The 24,110-nt window shown below is 37.3% G+C and overlaps 1 long non-coding RNA gene and 1 pseudogene across 1 annotated transcript in view; both read left to right on the forward strand.

Annotated features, from left to right (window-relative positions):
- Positions 1 to 24,110, forward strand: part of LOC125923821 (uncharacterized) — a 48,040-nt gene that overhangs the window by 19,223 nt on the left and 4,707 nt on the right. The window lies entirely within an intron of this gene.
- On the forward strand, positions 18,898 to 20,421 carry LOC125923812 (26S proteasome regulatory subunit 4-like; annotated as a pseudogene).

A 24,110-nucleotide genomic window follows, 5' to 3' on the forward strand; every position in this document is an offset into this window, starting at 1 on the left:
ATGCATCCAACCATCCATCTATTTAGATTTATTCTAAGGAATTGGCTGATGTGATTGTGGTGGCTGGCAAGTCTGAAACCTGTAGGGTACGCTGGCAGGCTGGAGATTCAGTAAGACTTGATGTTGCAGTCTTGAATCTGAATTCCACAGGGTAGCAGGCTGGAAACTTAGGTAGAAATTCTGTGCTGCAATCTTGAGAAGAATTGCTCTGGAAAACCTGTCTTTGCTCTTAAGACCTTTGACTGATGCATGAGGTCCACCCATATTATGGAGGATAGTCTGTTTTATGCAAAGTCTACTGACTTAAATGCAATCATATCTAAAAAATAACTACACAGAAACATCTAGACTAGTGTTTGGTCAAACAACTGCGTACTAGAACCTACCAAACTGACACTTAAAGTTAACCAAAAAAAGGGAACGTGGCACACTCTGACCCCAGTGTCTGTTGCTGCTATCCATGTTGGTTCTCCTCTCCCCCACCGACTACCAACAATTTTGCCAAAGTTTGGATGACTCCTTACTTTATTTTCTCCTTCCAGAATAATGATGGGGGCACTCTCTTTGGCTCTTACATGTTTCCTGCCACCCCACCTGCTCAGCTTACCACCTACAAAGCTCTGAGGTTGCTCTAAGCTAAATCAGATCATTTTGAATACTTCTATTTGCTATACCTGTCTGAACTTTTCCAATTAACTCTTTAGGAAACTTGGATTGTCCAAACCATCTTCTCAAAGTTTGTCCAGATACCAAAAAAGACAAGGAAAGTTAGTATTAATTCCGTGTTTATAGTTATTATGGTTAATATGTTGTGGATAACAAATTATGATAAATAGAATCATACATTCATGTATGTTTATGAGTGTTCTATGGAATCCCTCTTTTAATCAGTATGTATAGAATATTTAAAATATATTTATGCCAATTCTTGCATACATTTTTCTTGTAAATAATTAGAGCACTATTTTATAGGTAGCACATCTTTGCTTTCATGGTATATTAATGGTACTCAATCAACTTCCAGTTATAATATGGTTTTCACCTGGAAAATATAATCTGCTTTATGATCTTTATGAAATAATTTTTCAGAATTCATTTTAGCCATCATGTGGGTGTCTAGTGCACTTTTCACTTCTGACCTTGGACCTCCCTTCCTTATTCTACCAGAGGCTTAGCTTTCCTCCAGCATCATTGAAGGCCAGCATCTAGTTATCTCTGGTGTAGCTTGAGAGAAAGTAGCACAGATATATTTTACTACATACCTATCCTGAGGATCAGATTTAATCCATAAAAATGGAATGTTTGCCTTCTAAGAAGAAATTTATATTTTTCTTGCTTTCAGAAGGAAGCCTCAAGCTAACATCCCTGTACATTTTAAAATGAAAAAGAGTCTTCAAACAAATCTTTGAATTCACCTTTTAGGAAAAAGCCGTGGGTCCTCGTTACTAATTTATTTTGAAAGGAGCTTTCCATCAAATGGAAGCAGTGTTTGTGAACATTCTGAGTCATGGGAATGGTAAGGCAGTGCAGGGTGATCTCTGAACAAAGGGAATAATTGTTCAATGAAATGCAGATTCAGGCAGTTTTGAGGCATATGGAGCTTGGAAAGAGAGGTGTAGCAGTAGTCCAGGAAGACTTCAGAGAGAAATAAAACTGGCCTTGTATAGGTACGCTTGGTGTGAGAGGAGAGGGGAAGAAAAGCAAGAGCAAAGTGTTGAGTATGGCTGAAAAGAGAGAGCTGGGAAACGGGCCCCACAACCTGGAGGGGGCTCATAGAAAAGGTTAAACAAAGATGGTGATGCTGGCCGTGGAGCCAAATGAAGGACATGATTTCCTTTACACATCAGGTGTAAGGGGGGGTTGGGAAAGGTTCTTGGAAGAGACCAAATGAAGAGACTGTTTTGGAAGAATGAGTCTAGATGAATTTGAGGGGCAGAGATATATTTGAGTTATGCTAATATGGTAATTAAGGCTTAGTCTAGTTGGCAATCTGCCCAAAGACTCTACCCACACCAGAATCAGGACTCGAACTCATGTCCTTGGACTCTAGGTCTGGGATCTCCTGGGTGGGGGGGTTGCTAGAAAGATAGCAGTCATCAGGTACCTGACAGACACCTCCTCTAAGCAAGGCCTGTGTGAGAGGGAAAGCCTGCTCATTTATTTCCTTCCTCATTCTGGAAAAAACTTGTTATTTGTTCCTTGTTTTAGGATATGGTTCCCTTCACATGGGGCTTTTAAAGAATTAGAAATGTTTCTGGCAGGCAGCCCATTCCCAGATTCTTTCTCCCTTTAGTGAATCAAAAATCTCTATGGAAGACAACACAGTTGAGGAGCTCCTAAAAACTGGATTAGGAAATGTGGAGCACGAGAGGAAAAGGGTGTGGGGGTGCAGCATTTACTGATTGTTCTTTTTCATGGTGCTCAATCTTTTACACATTTGTACTCACATCACCCCATCAGGTTGATGGTTGCATCCTCATTTGCAGAAGAAGAAATGAAGGCTTACATATCTTGGTCCAGAGCCAACTTGGAATTCTTGGCCATGAGTCAAGCCAAGTAAAAATTCAGAGTCAGAATTCAGATTCTCAAGATTTCCGTACCTTTACAAGGAAACAAAATATCTGGGAAAACTCTTCCTCTTACAGTTAGGTATTGTATTTATGTTCCTTCTTTTCAAAAAAGAAAAAAAGAGTATATATATATTTTTTTCCTTGGGAGAGGAGAAGGTTCTGTGGAAAGAAGTAAGGGAGAGACTCAGTCCAGAATTTGGGGCTTTGGAGAATGGGGTTGTGTTTGTTTGCTCAGGGCTCCTGAGACAGTACCCGTTGGAGCTCTTAGCCAGAAGACCTACAGAGGGAGAGCAGGATTCCAAAAGCATCAAGAGGGAAAAACACAGAGCTTTAGGATTGGGGAAGTACACCCCTTGTACCGTTGTCTGTGTTCTGCTTTTATAAAGACTGGTAAATCTACTACTCAAAAGATGGGGAGGGACTCTTTACACTTAGAGGTATGGCAAAGAAGTAGTTAAAAGAGTGGTTATTGCCCTGTGGGTTGGGAGGACTCCTTTGCTTTTAATTTTGAAAATTTAAGCAAGTTTACAGATTAAAGAACCTCATAAATGAAACATTTTCTTTCTATTGCTACAGTTTCATCTTGGGTCTGTCAGTGCTGGTTGATTAATGTTTGCGTAGACACAACCTTTGTGGATGCAATCATGTGTCCTGCTTTTATCACTTGGTATTTTTCAAACACATTCCCAGTGTTAAAATCATTTATCTATTTGACATTATTTGCAGCTTCAGAATAGACCAGCCTATTGATTTATTATCCTTTACAATTTCTCTAGTTTTGGTGGGGGTAGTGGCTGGGGGTGGGGAGTGGTGGTACATGTCGAGGTGAGTATTTGAGTTATTTCTAAACTTTCAGTTTTCTGTATGAAACCACTGTGAACCTCTTTGTACAAATTATCTTTTTTTCTTGGGGATTTTCCTGGAGGCTCTTCCCCAAAGTAGAATTACTAGGTCAAAGAATGCAAACACTTTTATAGAACTTACTAGATGGTTTGGAAGTATTTTGCAAACAGTCATCACCCTCCCTTTCCCCTTCCTCCAATGATAGAAATATAGTTAGCTCTGTATTTTGTTCAAATCCTTTAGATTTTCCTGTTTATCTTTTCTATTTTAACTGAAAATCAAGTAAAACTCAGATGAAAACGTATGTAAAAGTACCAAGAAATCTACAAGTGAAGGTCGTTATCTTTAAGATCAGGAAAGGCAAGCGATTATATGCCTTGCAGGTGTCAGGCACGTCTTAAACTTCACCTTATTTAATCCAGTCTCATTGGATTCTTATTTGACCTTGCGAGGTAGGAGCCCACCTTTAATGCAAGAAGAAACTAAGATCCAGAGACAGTAGGTCATTTTCCCAAGTCACACAGCTAGGAAATGGCAGACACAGAATTCTAACCCAGGTTGGTTTGATTCTGAGTCCAGGCTACATCCAGGTTAGAGTCCTCTGGGACCGTTTGCTGTATCTCACTGGCTGACAATAAATTGAAGACTTTTTATTGATTGATTGATTGATTGATTTTTTTCTTTTTCATTTTTAAAAAATATAATTTATTGTCAAGTTGGCTAACATACAATGTATACAGTGTGCTCTTGGTTTTAGGGGTAGATTCCCATGATTCATCACTTACAACATCCAGTGCCTATCCCAACAAGTGCTCTCCTCAATGCCCATCATCCATTTTCCTCTCTCCCTCACCCTCCATGAACCCCCAGTTTGTTCTCTGTATTTAAGAGTCTCTTATGGTTTGCCTCCCTCCCTCTCTGTTTGTAACTATTTTTTCCCCTTCTCTTCTCCCATGGTCTTCTGTTAAGTTTCTCAAGTTCCACATATGAGTGAAAACATATGATATCTGTCTTTCTCTGACTGACTTATTTCACTCAGCATAATACCTTCCATTTCCATCCACGTTGCTGCAAATGGCATGATTTCATTCTTTCTCATTGCCGAGTAGTATTCCATTGTATATATAAACCACATCTTCTTTATCCATTCATCAGTTGATGGACATTTGGGTTCTTTCCATAATTTGGCTATTTTTGAAAGTGCTACTATAAACATTGGGGTACGTGTGCCCCTATGAATCAGCACTCCTGTATCCTTTGGATAAATTCCTAGTAGTGTTATTGCTGGGTTGTAGGGTAGTTCTATTTTTAATTTTTTGAGGAACCTCCACACTGTTTTCCAGAGTGGCTGCACCAGTTTGTATTCCCACCAGTACAAGAGGGTTCTCATTTCTGTACATCTGCACCAGCATTTGTTGTTTCCTGAGTTGTTAGTTTTAGCCACTCTGACCGGTGTGAGATGGTATCTCAGTGTGATTTTGGTTTGTATTTTTCTGATGATGAGTGACATTGAGCCTCTTTTCATGTGTCTCTTGGCCATCTGGATGTCTAAATTGAAGACTTTTTAATGGAGGGGGGTTCAAGGTAGATGTGTTAATTTGCTACGGCTGTCATTACAAAGTACCATAGCCTGGGTGGATTAAACAACAGAAATTTATTTTCTCATTGTTCTGGAAGCTGGAAGTCTGAGATCAAGGTGTTGGCAGGGTTGATTTCTTCTGAGGCCTCTCTCCTTGGCTTGTAGATGGTCATCTTCTCACTGTGTCCTCATATGGTCTTTCTTCTGTGTGTCTGTGTCCTAATGCCTTCTTCTTGTAAGGACACTAGTCATATGGGCACAGGGCCCACTCTAATGACCTCATTTTAATTTAGGTTAATTTTTAACTGAATCTTTAGGAGATAATCTTTAAAGACACTATCTCCAAATACGGTCACATTCTGAGGTTCTGTGGATTAGGATTTCAACATAGGAATTTGGAGGGGACAAAATTCATCCCATAACAGTAGATAGAATTAATTAATTCCTTACTTCAGCCAATTTTAGTCAATGAAATGTGTGTACTGAATTTATCTGAAACAGAACTACTTTATAATTGCATACTACCTTGGATTTACAGTGGATTACAGATTGGACACACCTTGCCATTTCAAGCCTTATTTAACAATGCTGTGAGGCATATAGGAGAGATGTTATTAATCTTCTGAAGAAACTGAGGCTTAGAGGTTTCATATGACTCATTCATGGACAGATTAAATTGGGTGTAGTTTTTGCTAGTCTTGCAGTAAAAAGTAAAACCTGGCGTTTGCATATGAAATGTATTGAGTAAAATATGTTGAGCTATTCTCCAGAATGCTGTACTATATACCTTAGACAAACTATTAAAGATGGGGGGGGGGAGAGATAATCACAGTTTTACAATTTTAGGAAAAATATTCTCTATAATTCTACTCTGAATACACCTATTCCCAGTTTTGTGTATTTTTTCTAATCTTTGCACATATTTTTACATAGTTGCAATTATTGTGTATAGCATCTATATACTGTTTTCACTGCATTTTTTTGGTTTTACTTTCTATTTTGAGATAATTGTAATTCACATGCACTTGTAAATAATACAGAGAGATTCCATATTCCCTTTACTCAGTCTCCCCCCATGGTCACATTTTATAAAAATCTAGTACACTATAACAACCAGGATATTGGCAATGATATAATCAAGGTACAGAACATTTTCATAGCCACAAGGATCCCTCATGTTGCTCTTTGATAGCCACTGGCATCTCCACTAATCTGTTCTATAATTTTGATTCTATTCTCTAATTTTGTTATTTCAAGAATGTTACATAAATTGGCTCATGCAGTATATAACCTTTTGATATAACCTTTTTGTTGTACATGTACATGTGTTTCTCTGGCATATATACACAGGAGTGGAATTTATAGAGTATGTGTGTCTTATACTATATAATAGCAACTTGTTTTCTAAATTGATTACACCAATTTATATTCCTACTGGCGATCTAATTTTCTACTGCTCCATATTTTTTTTTATAACATTTTATGTTTATTTTCTGAATTCTAATTTTTGTCTGTCTGCTGGGGGTGCAGTGGGTTCCCACTGCGATTTAATTAAAATTTCTCTGGTTGTTAATGAAACTCAGCATCTCTTTTCATATGATTATTATTGGCCTTTTGGATTTCCTGTTTTTGTGTGAAGAGTTTGTGTAATTCGTTTTAATAGTTCCTCCCACCCCAGCTTTGTCTGTGTTTTCAAGTTTAATTTTTTAACCTGAGGTTGTCCAGTTGCTCCAGCATCAATTGTTAAAAATGATATCATTCCTCTCTTGGGTTCCTAGGTGACCTATGTTGATATATGTTCCACAAGTACTTGAAAAGAATGTGTATTCTGTTGTTTGATGGAGTATTCTACCATTGATTGGATCCTGTTGGTTGATGGTTATGTTGAGTTATTTTATTTCCTTGTTGATTTTCTGTGTAGCTGTTCTATCAATTGTTGAAGTCTCCAACTATAATTGTGGATTCGTTTATTTCAATTTTACCGGTTTTTGCTCTATGTATTTTGTTTTGTTTTGTATGTCTTCTTGGTAGATTGACCCTTTTATCATTATGTAAAGTCTCTGTCTCTACTAATTTTCTTATTTTGAAGTTTATTTTATCTGCTATTAATATAGCCACTCCTGCTTCTTTTTATTAATGTTTGAATCATATATCTTCTTTTTATTTTCAACTTGCTTGCTTCATTATATTTGAAATGTTTTCTATAGTCATCATAAAATTGGGTCATGTTTCCTAATTTACTCTGCCAGTCCCTGTCTTTTGATTGGTTGTCTGGACCATTTACATTTAAAGTAACTATTCAGATGTTAGGTCTTAAGTTTTTCATTTTATTTTTGTTTGTTCTTTTTGTTTTCTTTTCCCCCTCTGTTTTCTGTTTCCTTCCTTTATGTGGAACACTTGGACATTAAAAAAAAATTTTTTTTCTAATGTTTATTTATTTTTGAGAGAGAGACAGAGATAGAGCACCAACAGGGGAGGGGCAGAGAGAGAAGGAGATACAGAATCCAAAGCAGGCTCCAGGCTCTGAGCTGACAGTACAGAGCCCCGTGGGGCTCAAACCCACCAACGGTGAGATCATGACTTGAGCCGAGGTCAGATGCTTAACTGATTGAGCCACCCAGACACCCCACCACTTGGACATTTTTAAAAGTTTCATTTTTATGTTGTTTTCTATATTTTATATGTTTATTTTATATTGTTTTTAGTGTGTGTATGTAATACACAACTTATAACAGTCTTCTGGTATCAACACATTACCAGTTCAAGTAAAATGTAGAAACATTAGCTCTTTTAACTTTGCTTTATCCTTTTCATTTACAATAGAATTGCCTTAATACTTCCTTTACATACATGTAGAATCATATCAGACAAATGTTATTATTTTTGCTTCAATCATCAAATATAATTTAGAAAATTTAAGGAGAGATGGAAAGTCTCTAATTACTAATATTTTTCTTTATCATGTTTTTTTCTTACTTCCTGGTATTCCAAGGGTTCTTTTTTTTTAATTGTTTCCTTTCTGTTTAGGAAACTTCTTTAGCCATGAGAAATCCATTGTAATTTGAAATGTTTTCCCTTTATAAACAAGGTGTCATTTTTTCCCTCACTGCTTTCAAGATGTTTTCTTCATTTTTAGTTTTTAGAAATTTGACTATGATGCATCTTGGTATAGATTTCTTAATGTTTATTTTCTTTGGGATTTGCTAAGTTTCTTGAATTTGTAGGGTTAGGTCTTTTGCCAAATTTGGAAAGTTTTCAGCCATTATTTCTTCAAGTAATTTTTCAGCCCAGCCCTTTTACATCTCTTCTGTTGAGACTCCAATGACAAATGTTAGATCTCTTGTTCTGGTTCCACACTTTACTGAGGTCTGTTCATTTTTTGTCTACTCTATTTTTGCTTTGATGTTCAGACTGAGGAATTTCTTTTTTTATGTTTATTTATTTATTCTGAGAGAGAGAGAAAGAGCCTGAGTGAGGCGAATGAGAAAGATAGAGGGGGAGAGAGAATCCCAAGCAGACTCCACACTGCCAGCACAGAACCCCATGAGGGACTCAGTTTCACCAACTGTGAGATCATGATCTGACCTGAAATCAAGAGTCAGATTCTCAACCTACTGAGCCACCCAGGTGCCCCAGACTGGGGAATATCTATTGTTTATATTCAAGTTCACTGATTCTTTTCTGTTTCTCTATTCTGTGTTGAATCTATCTATTGAGTTATCCTTGCCCAGCCTTACTGAGGTATTAGTTGACAATTTAAAGTTACATATATGTAAGATGTACAACTCAATGATTTGGTATACGTATATATAGTGAAATATTTACTATAAGCAGAGTACTTAACATATCCTTTATCTCATATTGTTATCATCTCCTTTCTTTTGTTTTGGTGATGAGAATACTTAAGACATACCCTGTTAGCAAATTTAAAGTATAAAATACAATATTAACTATAGTCACATTGTTGTTCATTAGATCTCCAGAACTTATTCATCTTGCAAAGCTGAAACTTTGTACCTCTTGACTAACATCTCCTGATTTTCCTTTCCCCTCATCCCTTTATAATCACCACTTTATTCTCTGTTTCTATGAACTTGACTATTTTAGATTCCACATGTAAATGAGACCATTAGTTTCAGATATGCAACATAGTGATTCAACAACTCTATACATTATAGTATGCTCACCAAAAGTATAGCTACCATCTGTCACCACATAATGCTATTAAAATACCATTGACTATATTCCCTGTGCTGTAAATTTTATACCTATGATTTATTCATTCTATAATAGTATTTCCCCCTTTCCTTCACCCATTTTGCCCATCTCTCAAACCCCCTCTCCTCCAGAAACTATCAGTTTGTTCTCTGTGTTTGTAAGTCTGACTTTGATTTTTGAGTGTTTATTCATTTGTTTTGTTTTTTATTTTTCAAAAAAAATTTTTTAACGTTTATTCATTTTTTGAGAGACAGAGAGACAGAGCATGAGTGAGGAAGGGGCAGAGAGAGGGAGACACAGAATCTGAGGCAGTATCCAGGCTCCAAGCTGTCAGCACAGAGCCCTACGCGGGGCTTGAACTCATGGAGTGTGAGATCATGACCTGAGCCCAAGTCGGACGCTCAACTGACTGAGTCACCCAGGCGCCCCCATTTGTTTTGTTTTTTAGATTCCACATGTAAGTGGAAGATAAGGTAACACTAGATGTATGGATCTATTTTGGGGCTTTCCATTCTGTTCCATCAGGCAATATGCCTTTTTTTTTTTTTAACACTAGTACCCATAGTGTTTTGATTACTATAGCTTTGTAATATATTGTTAAACCAGGAAGTGTAACATCTCCAGCTTTGTTTTTCTTACTCAAGATTGCTTTGGTTATTCAGGGTCTTTTGTGGTTTCATATAAATCTCAGTATTATTTTTATCTATTTCTATAAAAATGCCACTGGGATTTTGATAAGGATTGCATTGAATCTGTAGGTCACTTTGGATAGTATGGATGTTTTAACAATGTTGGTTCTTCCAATTCATGAACATGGGATGTCTTTCCATTTATCTGTGTCTTCTATAATTTCCTTCATCAATGGTTTCTAATTTTTATGGTATAAGTCTTTCACCTCTTTGGTGAATTTATTTAGGTTTATTTCTTGTTGCTCTTGCCATTGTGAATGGTATTATTTTCTTAATTTCTTTTTCTGATAGTTTGTTGTTTGTGTATATGGAAATGTGGTTGATTTTTGTATATTTATTTGTATCCTGCATCTTTACCGAATTTATTAGTTCTAATAATTTTTTGTTCAATCTTAGGATTTTCAGTGTACATAATCATATCTGCAAAAAAAGATAATTTAAATTTGCCTCCTCTGGTTTGGATGCCTTTAATTTTTTTTTTTTTTCTGTCTAATTGCCCTGGCTAGGACTTCTAGTACCATATTGGAAAGAAGTGTTGAGAGTGGGCATTTTTGCCTTTTACCAGATGTTAGAGGGAAATCTTTCAGTTTTTCCCTATTGATTTTGTTGTTATCTGTGGGTTTTTAACATATGGCTTTATTGTGTTGACACAAGTTCTTTCTATACTTATTTTGCTGAGAGTTTTAATCATACATGAATGATGAAAGTCATTCATACCAGGAAGTAAGAAAAAACATAAAGAAAAATATTAGTAAATAGAGACTTTCCATCTCTCCTTAAATTTTCTAAATTATATTTGGTGATTGAAGCAAAATTTATCAAATGCATTTTTCTGTGTGATTGAGAGATCATGTGGGTTTTCTTCTTCCATTTTGTTAATGTGTTGTATCATATTGACTGATTTCTGAATGTCGAGCAATCCTTGCATCTCAGGGGATTATTCTACTTCATCATGGGAATGATCCTTTAGATGTGCAGCTGAATTTGGTTTGCTAGTATTTTATTGAGAATTTTTACATTTGTATTCATCTGGGATGTTGGCCTGTAGTTTTCTTTTCTGCTAGTTTTTTTTTCTTTTTTTTTTTTAAATCTAGGTTTGGTATCAGGGTAAGTCTGACCTTATAAAATGAATTTGGAATGTTTCCTCCTCTGATTTTTTGGAAGAGCTTGAGAAAGATTGGTGTGAATTTTTCTTTATACATTTGGTAAAAATCCACCAATGAAGCTACTTGGTTCTGGGATTTTCATTGTTGGGAGATTTTTTTTAAAAGTTACTGATTCAATCTCCTTATTAGTGGTTGGTCTGTTCAGATTTTCTATTTCTTCATGAGTCAATCTTAGTAGGTCATATGTTTCTAGGAGTTTGTCCATTTCTTGTAGGATTTCCAATTTGTTGGTATGTAATTGTTCATAGTAGTTTCATGATCCTTTGTATTTCTGTGGCATTCTGTGTATTCCAGTTACAGCATCTCTTTCATTTCTAATTTCATGTATTCAAGTTCCTTTTCTCTTCTCTGTATGTCTCTTTGGTGAGTCTAGCTAAAGGTTTATCAATTTTGTTCATTTTTTCAAAGAGCCAGCTCTTATTTTTACTGATATTTTCTACTGTCTTTTTTAGTCTCTATTCATTTATTTCCACTCTGATCTTTGTTATTTCCTTCCTTCTGCTAACTTTGGGCTTCATTTGTTTTTCATTTCCTAGTTCCTTGACGTGCTAAGTTATTTGCAGATCTTGTTTCTTAATGAGGGCATTTATTGCTATAAACTTCCTTCTTAGAACTGCTTTTGCTGCATCTCATAGGTTTTGGTATTGTATTTCCATTTTGATTTGTCCCAATTTTGATTTCTCTTTTATTTTTTTAAATGTTTCATTCATTCATTCATTCATTCATTCATATATTGAGGGAGAGGGAGGGGGAGAGAGAGAGAGAGAGAGAAGGAAAGGGGCTGAGAGAGAGGGAGAGAGAGAATCCCAAGCAGGTTCTGTGAGGTCAGCACAGAGCCCAACATGGGGCTTGATCTCACAAACTGAAAGATCATGACCTGAGCTGAAATCAAGAGTTGGATGTTTAACCAACTGAACCATGCAGGTGCCCCTGATTTTGCTGTTGATTTTTTCTTTGAACCATTGGTTTTTCACTAGCATGTTGTTTAATCTTTACATATTTGTGAACCTTCCAGTTTTTTCTCTGTAATCAATTTCTAGTTTCATACCATTGTGATTGGAAAAAACACTTGATATGATGTTAATCTTCTTAAGTTTATTAAGACTTGTTTTGTGGTCTAACATGTGATCTATCTTGGAGACTTTTCTTTTTTTTTTTTTTTTTTCCAATATATGAAATTTATTGTCAAATTGGTTTCCATACAACACCCAGTGCTCATCCCAAAAGGTGCCCTCCTCAATACCCATCCCCCACCCTCCCCTCCCTCCCACCCCCCATCAACCCTCAGTTTGTTCTCAGTTTTTAAAAGAGTCTCTTATGCTTTGGCTCTCTTCCATTCTAACCTCTTTTTTTTTTTTTTTCCTTCCCCTGCCCCATGGGTTTCTGTTAAGTTTCTCAGGATCCACATAAGAGTGAAACCATATGGTATCTGTCTTTCTCTGTATGGCTTATTTCACTTAGCATAACACTCTCCAGTTCCATCCATGTTGCTACAAAGGGCCATATTTCGTTCTTTCTCATTGCCATGTAGTACTCCATTGTGTATATAAACCACAATTTCTTTATCCATTCATCAGTTGATGGACATTTAGGCTCTTTCCATAATTTGGCTATTGCTGAGAGTGCTGCTATAAACATTGGGGTACAAGTGCTCCTATGCATCAGTACTCCTGTATCCCTTGGGTAAATTCCTAGCAGTGCTATTGCTGGGTCATAGGGTAGGTCTATTTTTAATTTTCTGAGGAACCTCCACAATGCTTTCCAGAGCGGCTGCACCAATTTGCATTCCCACCAGTGCAACCCAACAGTGCAAGAGGGTTCCCGTTTCTCCACATCTTCGCCAGCATCTATAGTCTCCTGATTTGTTCATTTTGGCCACTCTGACTGGCGTGAGGTGATATTTGAGTGTGGTTTTGATTTGTATTTCCCTGATAAGGAGTGACGTTGAGCATCTTTTCATGTGCCTGTTGGCCATCCGGATGTCTTCTTTAGAGAAGTGTCTATTCATGTTTTCTGCCCATTTCTTCACTGGGTTATTTGTTTTTCGGGTGTGGAGTTTGGTGAGCTCTTTATAGATTTTGGATACTAGCCCTTTGTCCGATATGTCATTTGCGAATATCTTTTCCCATTCCGTTGGTTGCCTTTTAGTTTTGTTGGTTGTTTCCTTTGCTGTGCAGAAGCTTTTTTATCTTCATAAGGTCCCAGTAATTCATTTTTGCTTTTAATTCCCTTGCCTTTGGGGAAGTGTCGAGTAAGAGATTGCTACGGCTGAGGTCAGAGAGGTCTTTTCCTGCTTCTTTTATTTCTTGTTGTTGTCTAATTGCTGAGGCTAGGACTTCCAGTGCTCTGATAAATAATAGTGGTGAGAGTGGACATCCCTGTTAATTTCCTGACTGTAGAGGAAAAGCTCATAGTTTTTCCCCATTGAGGATCATATTAGCTGTGGGTCTTTTGTATGGCCTTTATGATGTTGAGGTATGTTCTCTGTACCCCTACTTTGTTGAGGGTTTTAATCAAGAATGGATAATGTACTTTGTCAGATGCTTTTTTTCTGCATCTATTGAGAAGTTCATATGATTCTTATTCTTTCTTTTATTAATGTGGTATATTACACTGATTGATTTGTGAATATTGAACCACCTTTGCAATGCAAGAATAAATTCCCCTTGATCGTGGTGAATGATTCTTTTAATGTATGTTGGATTCAATTTGTTAGTATTTTGTTGAGAAATTTTGCATTCATGTTCATTGGGGATATTGGCCTTTAGTTTTCTTTTTTAGTGGAGTCTTTGTCTCGTTTTGGGATCAGGGTAAATGCTGGCCTCGTAGAATGAGTTTGGAAGTTTCCTTTCATTTCTATTTTTTGGAATAGTTTGAGAAAAATAGGTATTAACACCTCTTTAAATGTTTGGTAGAATACCCCTGTGAAGCCATCTGGCCCTGGACTTTTGTTTGTTGGGAGATTTTTGATTACTGATTCAATTTCTTTGCTGGTTATCGGTCTGTTCAAGTTTTCTGTTTCTTCCTATTTCACCTTTGGTAGTTTATATGTTTCTAGGAATCTATCCATTTGTTCTAGATTACCCACTTTGTTGGCATATAATTTTTCATAATATTCTCTTATAATTTGTTTGTATTTCTGTGGTGGTGTTTGTTATTTCTCCTCTGTTATTAGTGATTTTATTTATTTGGGTTCTTTCTCTTTTATTTTTGATGAGTCTGGTTAGGAGTTTTTAAATTTTATTAATTTTTTCAAAGAACCAGCTCCTGGTTTCATTGATTTGTTCTACTGTTTTTATAGTTTCTATATCATTTATTTCTACTCTAATCTTTATTATTTCCTTTCTCCTGCTGGCTTTAGGCTTCAATTGTTGCTCTTTCTCTAGCTCTTTAGGTGTAAGGTTAGGTTATATATTTGAGATTTTTCTTGCTTCTTGAGGTAGGCCTGTATTGCTATATATGTCACTCTTATGACTGTTTTGCTGCATCCCAAAGGTTTTTGACTCATATTTTAATTTTCATTTATTTCCATGTATTTAAAAAATTTCTGGTTTAATTTCTTGGTTGACCCATTCATTCTTTTTTTTTTATTTAAAAAATTTTTTTTAATGTTTATTTATTTTTGAGAGTGAGAGAGATAGAACACAAGTGGGGGAGGGACAGAGAGAGAGAGGGAGACACAGAATCTGAAGCAGGCTCCAGGCTCTGAGCTGTCAGCATAGAGCCTGATGTATGGCTTGAACTCACAAACTGCAAAATCACAACCTGAGCCAAAAATCGGACGCTCAACTGACTGACCCACCCAGGCACCCCACCCCCATTCATTCTTTAGTAGGATGTTCTTTAACCTCCATGTGTTTGTGGCCTTTCCAATTTTTTTCTAGTTTCATAGCATTGTGGTCAGAAAATATGCATGGTATGATCTCAATCCTTTTGTACTTGTTGAGGCCTTATTTGTGACTTAGTATGTGATCTATTCTGAGAATGTTCCCTGTGCACTCAAAAAGAATGTGTTTTCTGCTGCTTTAGGAAGAAATGTTCTGAATATATCTGTTAAGTACATCTCATCTAGAGTGTCATTCAAAGCCCTTGTTTCCTTGTTGATTTTCTGCTTAGAATATCTATTCCCTGATGTAAATGGGGTATTAAAGTTCCCCACTGTTATTGTATTATTATCAATGAGTTTCTTTATGTTTGTGATTAATTGATTGATATATTTGGGTGTTTTAAGTTGGGGGCATAAATATTTATAATTGTTAGATCTTCTTGTTGGATAGACCCCTTTATTAAGATGCAGTGCCCTTCTTCATCTCTTGTTACAATCTTTGGTTTAAAACCTGATTTGTCTGATATAAATATGGCTACTCTGGTTTTCTTTTGACATCCATTTGCATGATAAGTATTTCTCCGTCGTCTCACATTCAATCTGCAGATGTCTTTAGGTCTAAAATGAATCTCTTGGAGTGCCTGGGTGGCTCAGTCAGTTAAGCATCCTACTTTGGCTCAGGTCATGATCTCACGGTTCATGAGATCGAGCCCCGCATCAGGTTCTGTGCTGACAGTTCAGAGCCAGGAGCCTGCTTCCAATTCTGTGTCTCCCTCTCTCTCTCTGCTCCTCCCCCACTCACTCTCTGTCTCTTTTTCTCAAAAATAAATAAACATTAAAAAAAATTTTTTAAATGAATCTCTTGTAGGCAGCAAATAGTTGGACCTTGTTTTTTTTTAATCCATTTTGACACCTTATGTCTTTTGATTGAAGCATTTAGTCCGTTTAAATTCAGAGTAATGATATGAATTTAGTGCCATTTAATTACTTGTTTTGTCATTGTCTCTGGATATTTTCTCTGTTCCTTCTAGTATTTGTTGCTTTTGGTCTTTCTTTTGCACTCAAAGAGTCCCCTTTAATATTTTGTGCAGGGCTGGTTTAGTGGTCATAAACTACTTTAGTTTTTCTTTGTCTGGGAACTCTTTATCTCTTCTTCTATTCTGAATGATAGCTTTGTTGGATAGAGTATTCTTGGCTGCAGATTTTTCCCATTCAGCACACATGATATATCATGCCACTCCCTTCTGGCATGTCAAGTTTCTGTGGACAGATCTGTTTCTAGCCTTACTGGTCTTCCCCTACAAGTTAGGGACTTCTTTTGTCTTGCTGATTTTAGGATTTTTTTAAATCTCTATATTTTGCAAATTTAATTGCAATATGTCTTGGCATTGGCCTGTTTTTATTGATTTTGATAGGAATTCTCTGTGCCTCCTGGATTTGAAAGTCTGTTTCCTTCCCCAAATTGGGGAAGTTTTCAGCTATAATTTCCTCAAATAAATCTTCTGCCCCCATTTCTCTCTTTTCTTCTTTTGAGACCCCTATAACACAAATGTTATTACATTTCATGGAGTCATTGAGTTCCCTGAGTCTACTTTCATGATCCAAGATTTTCTTTCCCTCTTTTGATCAACTTCATTATTTTCTATAATTCTATCTTCTATATTACTTATTCATTCCTCATTGTGGTCAGTTTTGTATCACGGTTATTGCATTTTTCATTTTGGCCTGATTGGTTTTAAGCTCTTTTATCTCTGTGGTAAGGGTATCTCTGATGCCTTCTATGCTTTTCTCCACTTGATCTTAGCCAAAAGGCCGAGAAGCAATTCTATGCTTTTCTCAAGTCTAGCTAGTATTAAGATTGTTGCTTTAAATCAATCTAGGTATGTTGGATTAGGCATACTACTTATATCTGTTTTGATTAGATCCCTGGCCATGACCTTTTCTTGTTCTCTTTTGGGATGAATTTCTCTGTCTTTGCATCTTATCTAGGTCTCTGTATTCTTCTGTGTGTTAGGAAAGCCTGTTATGTTTCTTGATCCTGAGAGTAATGGCTTTATGAAGAAGAAGTTATATAATATCCACACTTATAGGTTATATAATGCCTAGCACTTCAGGAAGTGTCTCTGGTGTATGTTGTGTGCATTCTGCTATTGTGTTATTGCTGCTCTATTCCTCAGGTCAGTCCTCTGCAGAGTTTATCCTTGCTGATGGTGGGGGATGTTTGGATCATGGCCAGAGTATGGTGTGTTTTAACTAGGTGTGCTCTGGTATAATTGTTAAAAGAGATATGATACTATTTCCACTAGAGTTGAAACTTTGGAGAATTCTATGGTCAGTAGACATGTTGCATGTGGGAGTTTGTGCTGGTCTTCTGGGGGAAGGGACCCACTGCACTGGTTCTTAGGCACACTTGCCCAAGAAAAGCATTGCCAGGATAGTACAGGGGGGTGGGAATAGGTTTAGTGTAAGCAGATTAAGCAGCCAACGTTGGTACTGTCCTGTTTACTGAAGTTAATTTATGCTGAGGGGCAGGGGAGAGAAATGGTGCTAGCCAGCTCCTTTGTCCCTGGAGAGGCAATGCCATCTCTCTCAGATGTGCTCCAAGAAGGAGGAATCTTCTCTCCAAGTGCATCTCAGACGATCCTCAGACGATTATGCCTTCTGCCCCCAGGTTACTTGCCTGCCTTCTCTACAGGAGCACTGCAGCACCTTCAGGGCTCTACACCAGGACTTCTAAAACTACAGCTTTTAGATTTCGATTTCGATTTCGATTTTATGGTTGCAAAAACTCATAAAAATCAGCCCCTCTTATTTTCCCAGTCAATGACTTTGTGGAAGTGTTTTCCTTGTGTGATCCTTTGTGCACTCCTCTCTCCTTTCTCTCTTTTCTCTCTCCATGACCAGGGCTCTCTCCCCTCTACAGCACCCACAATCCATTTCTCCCCCAAAACATGTCTCCACACCTCCTACCTTCCATGATGTGGCCTCTTTTCTCCCTCTAGGTGTGCAGTTTGTTCTGTCAGTCCTCAGTTTCATTTGTTGGGTATTTAGAATGATTTGTTATTTATCTAGCTGTGTTCAAAGAACAAGCAAGCCCAGGGTCCTTCTACTACTCCATCACCTTAGCTCCCACCCACACTTGTCCATTTTCTATCCAAACTGAACAAAGGAAGTGCACCCAAATGGATCCTTTCTCCCTCCATTTTATCACAGCAGACATATCCTACTAATGATCAGTGTCAATTAGCCTGCCAGACCAAAACCAGATAAGAACACCACAAAAAAGAAAATTACAGGCTAATTAATGTCTCTGATGAATATAGATGCAAAATCCTAACAAAATATTAGCAAACTGAATTCAACAATACATTAAATAGCTCATACACCATGATCAAGTGAAATTTATTCCAGGGATGCAAAGATGGTTCAACAAATCAATCAACATGATGTACTACATTAACAATAAAATGAAGGATAAAAATCACATGATCATCTCAATATATGAAGAAAAGCATTTGACAAAATTCAACATTCATTTATGATAAAAACTCAACAAAATGGATATATAGGAATGTACCTCAAGATAATAAAGACCATATATGATAAGCCCACAGCTAACATGCAAAATGGTGAAAAGCTGAAAGCTTTTCCTCTAGTTAGGAACAAGACAAGGATGCCCACTCTCACTACTTTTATTTAACACAGTATTGGAAAGCCTCATCAGAGAAATTAAGCAAGAAAAAGAAATAAAAGGCATCCAAATCAGAAAGGATGGCATGATTTACAGATGACATGGTTATATATATAGAAATCCATAAAAACTCCATGAAAAAACTGTCAGAACTATTCAACAAATTCATAGTATAGTCACAGGATACAAAATCAATATATAAAATCTACTGTTTCTATACACTAACACTGAGCCATCTATCAGAAAGAGAAATTAAGAAAACAATCTTAATTGCATCAAAAAGAATAAAATACCCGTTTGAACGGCTGAAGCAAGATGCGTCAGAGTCAGAGTGGTGATCATGGCCCTGGAGGTGGCAAGAAGGATGACAAGGACAACAAAAAGAAATATGAACTTCCTGGGGCGCCTGGGTGGCTCAGTGGGTTAAGTGTCTGACTTTAGCTCAGGTCATGATCTCGCAGTTCATGAGTTCAAGTCCCACATCGGGCTCTGTGCTGACAGCTCAGAGCCTGGAGCCTGCTTCGGATTCTGTGTCTCCCTCCCGACTCATGCTCTCTCTCTCTCTCTCAAAAATAAATAAACATAAAAAAGAAATAGGAACGTTCTGTACCAACTAGAGCGGGAAAAAAGAAGAAGAAAACAAAGGGACCAGATGCTGCCAGCAAGCTGCCACTGGTGACACCTCACACTCTGCTGGTTAAAATTACTGAAGTTAGAATTAAAGACTGTCTTCTCATGGAGGAAGAATTCATTAGAATTCATGAACAAATAAAGCCTTTAGAAGAAAAGCAAGAGGAGGAAAGATCAAAAGTGGGTGATCTGAGGGGGACCCCAAAGTCGGTAGGAACGTTGGAAGGGATCATTGATGACAACCATGTGGATCATCGTGTCCACATCTGTGGGCTCAGAACACTATGTCAGCATTCTTTACTTTGTAGACAAGGATCTGCTGGAACCAGGCTGCCGGTCCTTCTCAACCACAAGGTGCATGCCATCATAGGGGTGCTCATGGATGACACGGATCCCTTAGTCACAGTAATGAAGTTAGAAAAGGTCCCCCAGGAAATCTATGCTGATACTGTGGGTTGGACAGCCAAATCCAAGAAATTAAGGATCTGTGGAGCTTCCTCTCACTCATCCTGAATATTATGAAGAGATGGTTATAAAGCCCCCAAAGAGGGCCATTCTCTAAGGTCCACCTGGCACAAGTAAAACCTTATTAGCCAAAGCAGTAGCAAACCAAACCTTAGTCACTGCCCTAAGAGTGGTTGGCTCTGAACTTATTCAGAAGTACCTAGGTGATGGGCCCAAACTCGTTTGGGAATTGTTTCAAGTTGCAGAAGAACACGTGCCATCCATTGTGTTTTTTGATGAAATTGATGCTATTGGAATAAAAAGATAGGACTCAAATTCTGGTGGTGAGAGAGAAATTTAATGAACAATGTTGGAACTGTGGAACCAGTTGGATGGATTTGATTCAAGGAATGATGTGAAAGTTATCATAGCCACAAACTGAATAGAAACTTTGGATCCAGCACTTATTAGACCAGACAACATTGACAGGACAAATGAGTTCCCCGGCCAGATGAAAAGATTATGAAGCACATCTTTCAGATCCAGATAAGCAGGATGATGCTGGCTGATGATGTAACCCTGGATGACTTGATCATGGCTAAAGATGACCTCTCTGGGGCCGGCATCAAGGCAATCTGTACAGAAGCTGGTCTGATGGCCTTGAGAGACCATAGAATGAAAGTAGCAAATGAAGACTTCAAAAAATCTAAAGAAACTGTTTTTTATAAAAAACAAGAAGGTACCCCTGAGGGGCTCTACCTGTAGCAACCACATTTGCCTTCAAGGAAGTGGTCGGGAGTGTCCCAACTCTTTAGAGGGATGAGGTTGGGGAAGTTGTCCAGAGGAACCCATGTTCCAGTTGATCTTTCTTAGCAAAACCTCCTGTGTATATTTCTAAGTGTTGTGTGTAGAACGCCCACGAGGCTGCCTTCATCTGTTGGCCACATGCAGTGCCCTCCCCCCAATAAAGTGAGCTCCTCCTAAAATAAATAAATAAATAAATAAATAAAACCTAAGAATAAATTTAACCAAGGAGATGAAAAACCTATACACTGAAAATTATAAGACATTGATGAAAGAAATTGAAGAAGACACACATAAATGGAAAGATATTCCATGCTTATGGATCAGAAAAATTAATATTGTTAATATATCTATGTTACTCAGAGCAATCTACAGATTCAGTGCAATCTCTATCAAAATTCCAAAAGCATTTTACACAGAACTGGAACAATCTTATAACTTATATGAAACGAGAAAAGACCCCAAATAGATAATGAAATCTTGGGTAACAAAGCAGGAGGCATCATGATACCTATTTTTGAACTAAATGACACAACTGTAGTAATGAAAACTGTATGATATTGGCAGAAAAACAGACACATAGATCAACTGAACAATAGAAAAACCTCGAAATAACCCACATAGATATGGTCAATTAATTTACAATAAAGGGGCCAAGATACAATACGGAAGGACAGTTTCTTCAAAAAATGATGTTGGGAAAACTGAACATCCACATGCAAAAGTATAAGACTGGACTATCTTACATCATATACAAAAATTAACTCAAAATGGACTAAAGACTTGAATGTAAGACCAGAAACCATAAAATTTTTAGAAGAAAACAAAGGCAGTAGACTCCTTGACATTGGTCTTAGAGATGATTTTTTGAATCTGACTTTAAAAGCAAAAGGCAACAAAAGCAAAAGTACAGTTAACTCTGAACTGCATGGGTCCACTTACACATGGATTTTTTTAAATAAACACAGTACCGTACTACAAATGTATTTTCTCTTTCTTATGATTTTCTTTCATTAAAATGTTTATTTTCAGAGACAGAGAGAGAGAGAGCAAGGACACATTGGAGAGGGACAGAGAGAGAGGGAGAGAGAGAATCCTAAGCAGGCTCCACACTGTCAGCAGAGAGCCTAACATGGGGCTCGATCTCACGATCCATGAAATCTGAGCCAAAATAAAGAGTTGGTTGCTTAACCTACTGAACGACCCAGGTGCCCTCTTTCTTATGATTTTCTTTTCTCTAGCTTTATTATAAAAATATAGTATACATGTATACAAACATACAAAGTAAGTATTAATCAGCTATTTATGTTATCATTAAGGCTTCCACTCAACAGTAGGCTGTTAGTAGTTACATTTTTGGGGACCAAAAAAATCCACACATGGATGGATTTTCTACTGTGTAGGGAGGGTGTCAGCGCCCTAACCTCCACATTGTTCACACTCAGCTGTGAACAAGTATAGCTATATCAAACAAAAATCTTCTGAACAGCAAAAGAAACCATCCATAAAATGAGGAGGCAACCTACTAAACGGCAGAAGATATTTGCAAATAACATATCTGATAAAGGTTAATATCCAAAATGTATAAAGAACTCATACAATTCAATCACACACACAAAAAAACCAAACAATCCCAAACAATCAAAAATTGGGCAGAGGATCTGAATAGTCATTTTTCTGAAGAAGACACACATATTACAAACATGCACATAAAAAGATGCTCAACATCAGTAATCATCAGAGAAATGCAAATCAAAACCACAATGAGATATTACTTCATACTTATTAGAATGGCTAATATCAAGAAAATAAGAAATAACAAGTATTGGTGAGGAGAGAGGGAAAGGGACCTCTTGTACATTGTTGGTGGAAATATAAATTGATGCAGACACTATAGAAAATAAAAAAGTTGCAAATACAACTAGCATATGATCCAACAATTCCACTTCTAGGTATTTATCCAAAGAAAATTAAAACAGTAATTCAAAAAGGTATATGCACCCTTCTGACCTTTGCAGCCAGCATTATTTACAGTAGCCAAGATATGGAAACAACCTAATTGTTCACTAATGAATGAGTGGATAAAGAAGATTTCATATGATGGAATACTACTTAGCCATAAAAAGTTACATCTTGCCATTTGAAACAACATGGGTGAACCTAGAAGGTATTATGCTAAGTGAAGTAAGTCAAACAGAGAAAGAAAAATGCCATATGACTTTGCTTATATGTGGTCTAAAAAAACAAATGAGAAATCAAAACTCATAAATACTGAGAACAGAATGGTGGTTGGCAGAGGGGACCCTGAGGGTTAGGGAGTATGTGAAATGGGTGAAGACAGTCAAGAGATACAAACTTCCATTTATAGAATAAATAAGTCATGGGATATAATACTCAGTATGGTGAACTGTAGTCAATAATATTGTATTGCATATTTGCAAGTTGCCAGGAGAGTGAATCTTAAATGTTCTAGTCACGAAAAAATTTTGTGACTTTGTATAACAATGGATGTAACTAGACTTATTGTGGTGATTATTTTGCAGTGAATACATTTATAGAATCATTATGTTGTACACCTGAAATGAATATAATGTTATGTGTCAATTGTACCTAAAAACATAATAGCCCTGCCAGACTGGTGTCTCCCCTTCTTCCTTGGTGGTCCTTTGGCTCAAGTTGCTGAGGTACACAGGTGGCAGTCACAGCTTAAACTTGAAGGGATTTTTTGCTATGTCTCCTGGAAGAGGTGTTCTCCCTTTGGGAACCAGGAGTTGAAGAGCCCAGAGTTGTGAGGACAGGAAGCACAAATTCCCTATGTGGTTTACTGAATGCGGTGGTAAGTGATGTCACTCCTTGGTTCCCAAGCCATGTATTCTTTCTTTGGGGGCACAGCCCCATATAAGGGTTTTGATTAAAAGTGGGTACTGCTTTGGGGGCATCCCATCATCTGAAATTATTACTGTCCAGCTTTGGTATCCAATTTGCCATTAATACCAGGCCCTATTCCCAGCAGAATGTAATCACTGGGCACTGTTCCCTCTAATCCTGTCAGGTGGCCTGAGTAGTTTCCTCACTTGTGTGCACTATCAATGCTTTGCTGAATACTTGTGGGAGACCCTCTGCAGAGCTCCAGAGTTCTCTTCCTGTACAGCTCTGTGTGCTACAAACTCTAGCCTCCTTGGCCTCTCTAGATTCTCTGATCTGTCTTTCCAATTTAGGAGGTCTGCTAGGTTTTATCTGATCCCCCACCCTTCACCATGACTTGGAAACTGTCCCAAGGCCTTATCTGGGGCAATTGTAGGGCTTACCTGTTTATTTCCTATCTCGGAGAGCACTCCTTCCCTACCTGATGTCCACTCTCTTGAAAATCATTTTTCATGTATTTTGTCCAGTTTTTTTGTGGTTTCGGAAGGAACAGAGGTCTGTGTAACTCTCAGTGTGTGAAGAATTTAACTGGGGTTTTGTAAACCTCAATGTTCTCTCCAGTTTCTCCATCACTCCTTTTCCATTGGAGCAATGTCAGCCTGGGATTTCCTGGCCTGCAAAGCAAAGGCTCACAGGTTAGAATAATAGCAGGACAATAACAAACAAAAACAAATATTCCTTAATGACATCTTTCCTGAGGAAGAGATGCAGAAGATTCTGTTGAT

The sequence above is a fragment of the Panthera uncia genome, chromosome B1, assembly GCF_023721935.1.
Source record: "Panthera uncia isolate 11264 chromosome B1, Puncia_PCG_1.0, whole genome shotgun sequence".
NCBI classification, from domain to species: domain Eukaryota; kingdom Metazoa; phylum Chordata; class Mammalia; order Carnivora; family Felidae; genus Panthera; species Panthera uncia.